The sequence below is a fragment of the Betta splendens genome, chromosome 13 (genome assembly GCF_900634795.4).
Source record: "Betta splendens chromosome 13, fBetSpl5.4, whole genome shotgun sequence".
NCBI lineage: Eukaryota > Metazoa > Chordata > Actinopteri > Anabantiformes > Osphronemidae > Betta > Betta splendens.
In genome coordinates, this window is record NC_040893.2 from 2,098,887 (window position 1) to 2,106,160 (window position 7,274).

Here is a 7,274-nt window from a genome sequence, read left to right on the forward strand (position 1 = left end):
ACGCCTCCATTGTAGCTATAGGAGCTGTAGCTTACCTGCATACAGTCGATAGTGAGGGACATCACGTTGGATTTGTAATGGGGAAGTCAAAACTGGCCCCTCGCCCCGCACACACTGTCCCACGCCTCTTACTCTGTGCCGCTGTTCTGGCGGTGGAAATATTCGAGGTGATTAGAGACGAATTGGATGTGAAGGTGGACAATGTCAAGTTTTTGACTGATAGTAAGATTGTGTTGGGCTACATACACAACGCTTCAAGAAGATTCTACATGTACGTTGCCAACCGTGTCACACGAATTAGATTGTCCACACACCCCAATCAGTGGCATTATGTTCCAACTGAGCTAAATCCAGCTGACCAAGCCACACGGTATATTCCAGCAGACCAACTCCAAGACAGCAACTTGTTTTCAGGCCCTGCCTTTCTGTATATCTGGGACAATTCCTCAGAGTCACATAAAGCCAGACTGTTTGGGCTGATTGAACCTGACTCAGACAAGGAGGTGTGTCCAGAAGTCACGGCAACAGCAACTGTAACGTCAGAGTATCAGCTGGGTTACCAGCGCTTCAAGAGGTGTTCTAATTGGAATACACTTCTACGAGTCATAGCCAGACTCATTCACATTGTTGCGTCCTTTAGACAAAGGAGAAGTGATCAAGGGGGCTGGAAAGGTTTCTTTGAAACGCCAAGTATCAGAGAACTTACACAAGCCAGTGTTGTTATTGTTAGAACCGTCCAGCAGGAGACGGTCAAAGAAGGAAAAGAGACAAACACAAAACATGACACTCTAAAAAGACTCAATACCGTTGAAGATAAAGATGGCCTCCTACGAGTTGAACGCCTCTCTTCTGCCAACATCACCAAAAATGAAAAGCATCCTCTAATTATTCCATCTGCCAATCATGTTGCCACATTGCTTGTGAGACACTTTCATGAACAAGTGGCTCAGCAAGGACGTCACATTACTGAAGGAGCTGTCCGCAGTGCTGGATATTGGATACTTGGAGGTAAGCGTCTTGTGTATTCAGTCATCCATAACTGTGACACTTGTCGCAAGGTCCAAGGCAAGATGGAGATACAGAAAATGGCAGATCTACCAGCAGATCGAGTTATTCCTGAACCTCCTTTCACTACTGTTGGCTTAGATGTTTTCGGACCGTGGACTGTCGTTACTCGTCGCACAAGAGGTGGTTGTGCTGTTCTCTTTACATGCATGTCTACTAGGGCCGTACACATTGAACTGATTGAGACCATGTCAACCGTTTTATTAATGCCCTGAGAAGGTTCTTTTCTATTCATGGATCAGCTAAGCTTCTGCGCTCAGACCGAGGAACTAATTTTGTAGGAGCTTGTAAGGAACTAGGATTGGACATGAACGAGGCTAAAGTAGAAAAGTATTTCCAGGAAAGAGGATGCATTTGGAAGTTCAACCCCCCTCACGCATCCCACATGGGAGGATCCTGGGAACGCCTAATCGGGGTGGCCAGGCGCATTCTAGACGGAATGTTGGTAAAAAATGCATTGACACACCTCATGAGGTTTTGAGCACCTTTATAGCAGAGGTAATGGCCATTATTAATGCAAGGCCTCTTGTGCCAGTGTCTACTGACCCAGACTGTCCTACAGTGCTCACGCCAGCTATATTACTCACGCAGAAGATAAGCGCTGTTTCTGCTCCCTCCGGGAACTTTTCCTCAGGACAATTGTATGGGAAGCAGTGGAAACATGTTCAGCACCTTGCTGACACCTTTTGGAAAAGGTGGAAAGGAGAATATTTATCCACCTTACAGACTCGCAAAAAGTGGACAGACAACAGACCAAATGTCCAGGAAGGAGATGTCGTCCTGTTGAAGGATGCTCAGGTCAACAGGAATGAATGGCCAATGGGAGTTGTCGTGAAGGCTCTTCCTAGCAAAGACAATAAGGTCCATAAAGTGGAAGTGCGGATTGCAAAAGAAGGGACTGTGAAACTGTTCCTACGACCAGTCTCGGACATTGTAGTTCTTATTTCTCAGGGTCAATGACTGTGGTTGATGTTAACTAACATTCCCCGAAAAGTATAAATGTATTCATTCATGTTGTTCTGATATAATGCAATTATATCAACCGGGGAGTGTGATGGCTCTCAAGCCAGAATTGTTAAAGGTGTATAAAAAAACAACAAAAAAAAAACTTTGGAGTGAGCGCTCCGCACATTGGTCTCAGGAAAATAGTTGGAGTAAGCGTGTCTTGCTGCTCGTGTTTTAGTAAATATCTTTCTGTGGAGGTAAGCTAGGTTAACGGGGTGGAGAAACAAACGGTAGCTCATGCGAATGTTTAAGGCAGTTTTACAATGCTGGAACTTTGGTTGCGTATGTCTTTGTGAGTATGAACGAGCATAAATTACAAGGTACAACTTTTTTGCATGCAACGCTATCGTATGTAATTGTTAATTAAACAATTTCTGTTTGTTTCAGTTACAATGTCATAAAGCTAGGAACTTCAAACGAAAAACGCAAGCCTTGTGTGGAGTCCTTAGTTTATTTGTTATCTGGCTGTCTAGCAGCACATGGTAGACGTGTTGCGAGGACAGCACAATGACTATAATTTAGTGAAAAATGACATTGATAGAGTGAACATTGTGGCTGTAGTGACAAGTTAAAAACAGACGTTCTGCCTTAAAAAAGCGAGCCCTAGCACTCTACACACTAATGGAAAAGCTGAAAATTTAACAAAAAACACCCAATATTGTAACACTCACAAGTTTAAAACTATAGAAGATACAAGGATGCTGATTTACATGAATAAAGTTTAAATATAGATGCTTAAACTTGAAATGATGTTTCTACGCCAAAGTATGACGATGACAGAAGCTGATGAAAAGAGGGAAGTTAACAAAAAGTTCAACGATGATTCCCATAGACGACCATTATAAAGAATGATGAAAAAATTGAATAACATTAAAAGTTGAAGCGTTGAGACGATGAAACCGACCGAAAAATGGCACAAAATAAGAATGAAGAAGAAGAAAAACTAGAAAAAGCGTTAGTAAATGGACAATGAATGCTTTCACGCTGAATGTGTTGCTGAAGAATTGCTGAAAATAGCAGAAACAATTAAAAAATATCTGAAAGTAGTTTAAGCACGTAAGGATTCTTCTAAATAGCTATATTTCTAACATGAAAGTAGGCAGTTCTGGAGATATGTTTAATATACAATACTGGTTAAAGATGACAACAAGGTTCCTTACAGTAGAATCTGAAGCTAATGTTATGTCATCCAAAGTAACTATCTAGGGCCAATAATAAGAATCCCGGTTTTATCTGAATTTAGTTGAAGGAAGTTTTGGGACATCAAGGATTTGTTGTCTTTTAAACAACTTTGAATGTTGACTAGTTGATCTGTTTCATTTGGCTCCAAGGACAGATATAGCTGAGTATCATCTGCATAAAAATGAAAATTTATAGAATGCTTCCTAATGATATCACCTAAAGAAGACATGTATAGGCTTAACAGAATTGGACCAAGCACAGAACCCTGTGGTACTCCATAGCTAATTCTTGTGCATGTGGAGGATTTGTCATTAACATGAACAAACTGGAATCTGTTCAACAAATAGGATTTAAAGTAAAGATGGCTGTATCTGAACAGAACTGGGAGTTGTTTACACAGAGCTGAATATTTTCAGAAGAAGCTGAAGTAGTTGAATTTCTAATTAAGGAAGGATTGAAGATATCTGCTAAAATCCAAGTAAGACAATTTTTAGCTAAAGATCTGGATTGGTGCTTTTATTTTGAAAGGATAGTGATAATTTTAACATTAACTTGATTCCCGGAGGCGGACCGGGTGCTTTTCTGTGTGGATTGGTTTGCATGTTCTCCCCGTGTTTGTGTGGGTTGTCTCCGGCTTCCTCCCACGGTCCAAGACTGATTGAGATTGATTGATTGGTTACTCTGAATTGCCTGTAGGTGTGAATGTTGATGTGAATGGTTGTTTGTATATGTGTGGCCCTATGATAGACTGGCGACCTGTCCAGGGTGTACCCCGTATGGGAGTAAGCAGAATAGAAGATGGATGGATGGATGTTATTAAACAAAGGGTTGAAAGTTGTTCAGATAGTGTAAACCTAAGACAATTCAATTTTATTCAATTTTATTTATATAGCGCCAATTCACAACAAAGTTATCTCAAGGCACTTTACAAAGTAAGGTTTAAGACTTTACACCCAACAGATCCCACATACAGCAAGCCTTTGATTTGACAGCAACAGTGGAGAGGAAAACCCCCCTTTCTAACAAGGAACACACCTCCAGCAGAACCAGGCTGAATGTGGATCTGCCTCGACCGGTTGGGGTGAGGGGATAGAGAGAAAGAAAAGCACAGCAACAACAACAAGCAACGATAGAGCACAGGCAGGATGGTTGGACCAGAGACTGGACTGGACACAGGCAGGATGGTTTTATCCACAGCTGCCCATCACAGACACAAAGCTCTGAGTCTGATTATACCTGTAGGTGAGGACAGAATGAAGGAGAGAGACAGTGGGGGAGAAGCACAACTACTGGAGAGAAAGAGACAAGGTTAGTTGAACATGGAACAATAATGGGAGGTTATTGGACAGAAGAGGTACTGTAGAAGGAAACAGAGGACCTCAGTGTATAAATTAAGACCCCCAGCAGTCTTTGTCTATTGCAGCTTAACTAAGGTTTTGAGCCTGATTTTAAAGGTAGAGAGTGTGTCAGCTTCTCGAACCTGAAGAAGGAGCTGGTTCCACAGGGCTTGGTAGCTAAAAGCTCTGCCTCCCATTCTACATTTAAAGACTCTACGAAGTGTTCTGCTGAAAGCACAACGAACTATGGGGTTTTTAAGATGAGAAGGAGCTTTTTCATTACTGTAAGTACTTTGTAGGTGAGTAGGAGAATTTTAAATTCTATCCTACATTTTACAGGCAGCCAGGGCAGAGAAGCTAATGCAGGAGAAATGTGATCTCTCTTTCTAAGTCCTGTCAGAACTCTGGCTGCAGGATTTGAATAAGCTGCAGGCTTTTTAAAGAGCTGTTAGGGCATCCTACAGTATGAGTAAGCAGTTACAGTTGTGCCAGCCTAGAGGTAACAAATGCATGGATCAGTTTCTCTGCATTGCTCTGAGAGAGGATTCTTCAAAATAGCTATATTTCTAACATGAAAGTAGGCAGTTCTGGAGATATGTTTAATATACAATACTGGTTAAAGATGACAACAAGGTTCCTTACAGTAGAATCTGAAGCTAATGTTATGTCATCCAAAGTAACTGTCTAGGGCCAATAATAAGAACCCCGGTTTTATCTGAATTTAGTTGAAGGAAGTTTTGGGACATCAAGGATTTGTTGTCTTTTAAACAACTTTGAATGTTGACTAGTTGATCTGTTTCATTTGGCTCCAAGGACAGATATAGCTGAGTATCATCTGCATAACAATGAAAATTTATAGAATGCTTCCTAATAATATCACCTAAAGAAGACATGTATAGGCTTAACAGAATTGGACCAAGCACAGAACCCTGTGGTACTCCATAGCTAATTCTTGTGCATGTGGAGGATTTGTCATTAACATGAACAAACTGGAATCTGTTCAACAAATAGGATTTAAACCATCCTAGTGCTGTTCCTCTAATCCGGATTCTATGTTCTAGTGTCTGTAATACAATGTCATGATCAATTGTATCAAATGCAGCACTAAGGACAGACAAGGACAGAGACCAGACCATTGTCTGAAGCTAAGAGAAGATCATTATTGACTCTAACCAGAGCTATTTTTGTTCTATGATGTTTTCTAAATCCTGACTGAAAATCATCCTACAGGTTATTCCTACTCACGTGGTCAGATAATTGTTTAGCTATGAGGTTTTTCAGCCTTGCTACCGTGCTGAAAAGAAACTTATTAATAATATATTGTATGAATAATAGTTTTTCTAGCAGCACAAAGTGCTTTTTTATCTATTATTAGACTGTCCTTCCATGCAATGCAGTTTACATTTATTTTGTTGAAGTCAGGTTGTTTAGAGCCCAAAGTTGCACCATTCTCAGACTGTTGGCCATGATTTGTACAATTCTAGCAGATGCTGTCAGTTTTTTTACCAGTTGGATGAAATAGGTTGCTAGAAATCCTGACATATCTGTCAACTGGTAGCTCAACAATAATGTGTGTGTGTAAGTCTGGCACTTACTAACTCTGCACACTAATTGTTTCCCAGTCCATCATTCATCAGTCATCAATTTATACAATTCAGTATTTCAATTCAGTGTATTAATTCTAACTTTACCATTGAGATTTAATCGGGTGTGCGGGGGACCGGCTTGGCGAGCTGATGGGACGTTTTGTGAGAGGCCCATCTGTTGGTGACACAAGGGCTTTAGATCTGGCCTGGCCTAAAAAACTGTGGGAGGGTTGACGGGATGGAAGGACAGACTGTTTTGCTCTGTCCAAACCTCCCGCCCCTTGATTCTTGGATGTCTGACTAGGCTTCTGCTGTCACAACAAACATAAGGAATGCTTTTACCATACTGGTGAGAACACGATTAGATAGAACTGAAGGTAAAGTTCATTGCTTCTGCTTTTATTATATATACCCAAAGATGAAAAGGGTTTATGTTTGGATTTTGCATTAACACAGCATGATACTGAGGCCCCGCATGCACAAACATGAACACAGTGAGCCAAAGGGTGACAAAACAGCTGACAGCTTTTCACCTCTCCCAAAGAAATTGATCATGACAGCATGCATACCACATATATGTGGACTCACTCTTTCTGCCTCCATACCCCCATCACTGCTCTCACATATGGAGAGATCTTGTGTGCGGTGGGTGCAGAGCACTGCTGCTCATATTGGCATATGAGTGGATAGGTTTCAGCTCAGTGTTCTCATCATTCACTGGGGTCAGACATTTCTGTATATATATATATATATATATATATATATATAGATAGATAGATAGATATATAGATATATATAGATAGATATATATAGATATATATATATATAGATGCACTGTCCCCACTGCTGTTCTGCATAGGTCTGAACCCCCTCAGCCAAATAATAAACAAGACTGGCTATGGATACAGACTCCGGAACGGGGCCACCATAAGTCACCTCCTCTACATGGATGACATCAAGCTGTACGCCAAGAGTGAGCGAGACATTGACTCACTGATCCACACCACCAGGATCTACAGCTCGGACATCGGGATGTCATTCCGGCTCGAGAAATGTGGGAGGATGGTGACAAAGAGAGGCAAGGTAATCCACACAGAAG

At 41.2% G+C, this 7,274-nt stretch overlaps 1 pseudogene; it reads left to right on the forward strand.

Annotated features, from left to right (window-relative positions):
* The first annotated feature begins 1,265 nt into the window (after nt 1–1,265).
* Nucleotides 1,266–2,416, forward strand: LOC121202701 (uncharacterized; annotated as a pseudogene).
* Nucleotides 2,417–7,274: the final 4,858 nt, after the last annotated feature.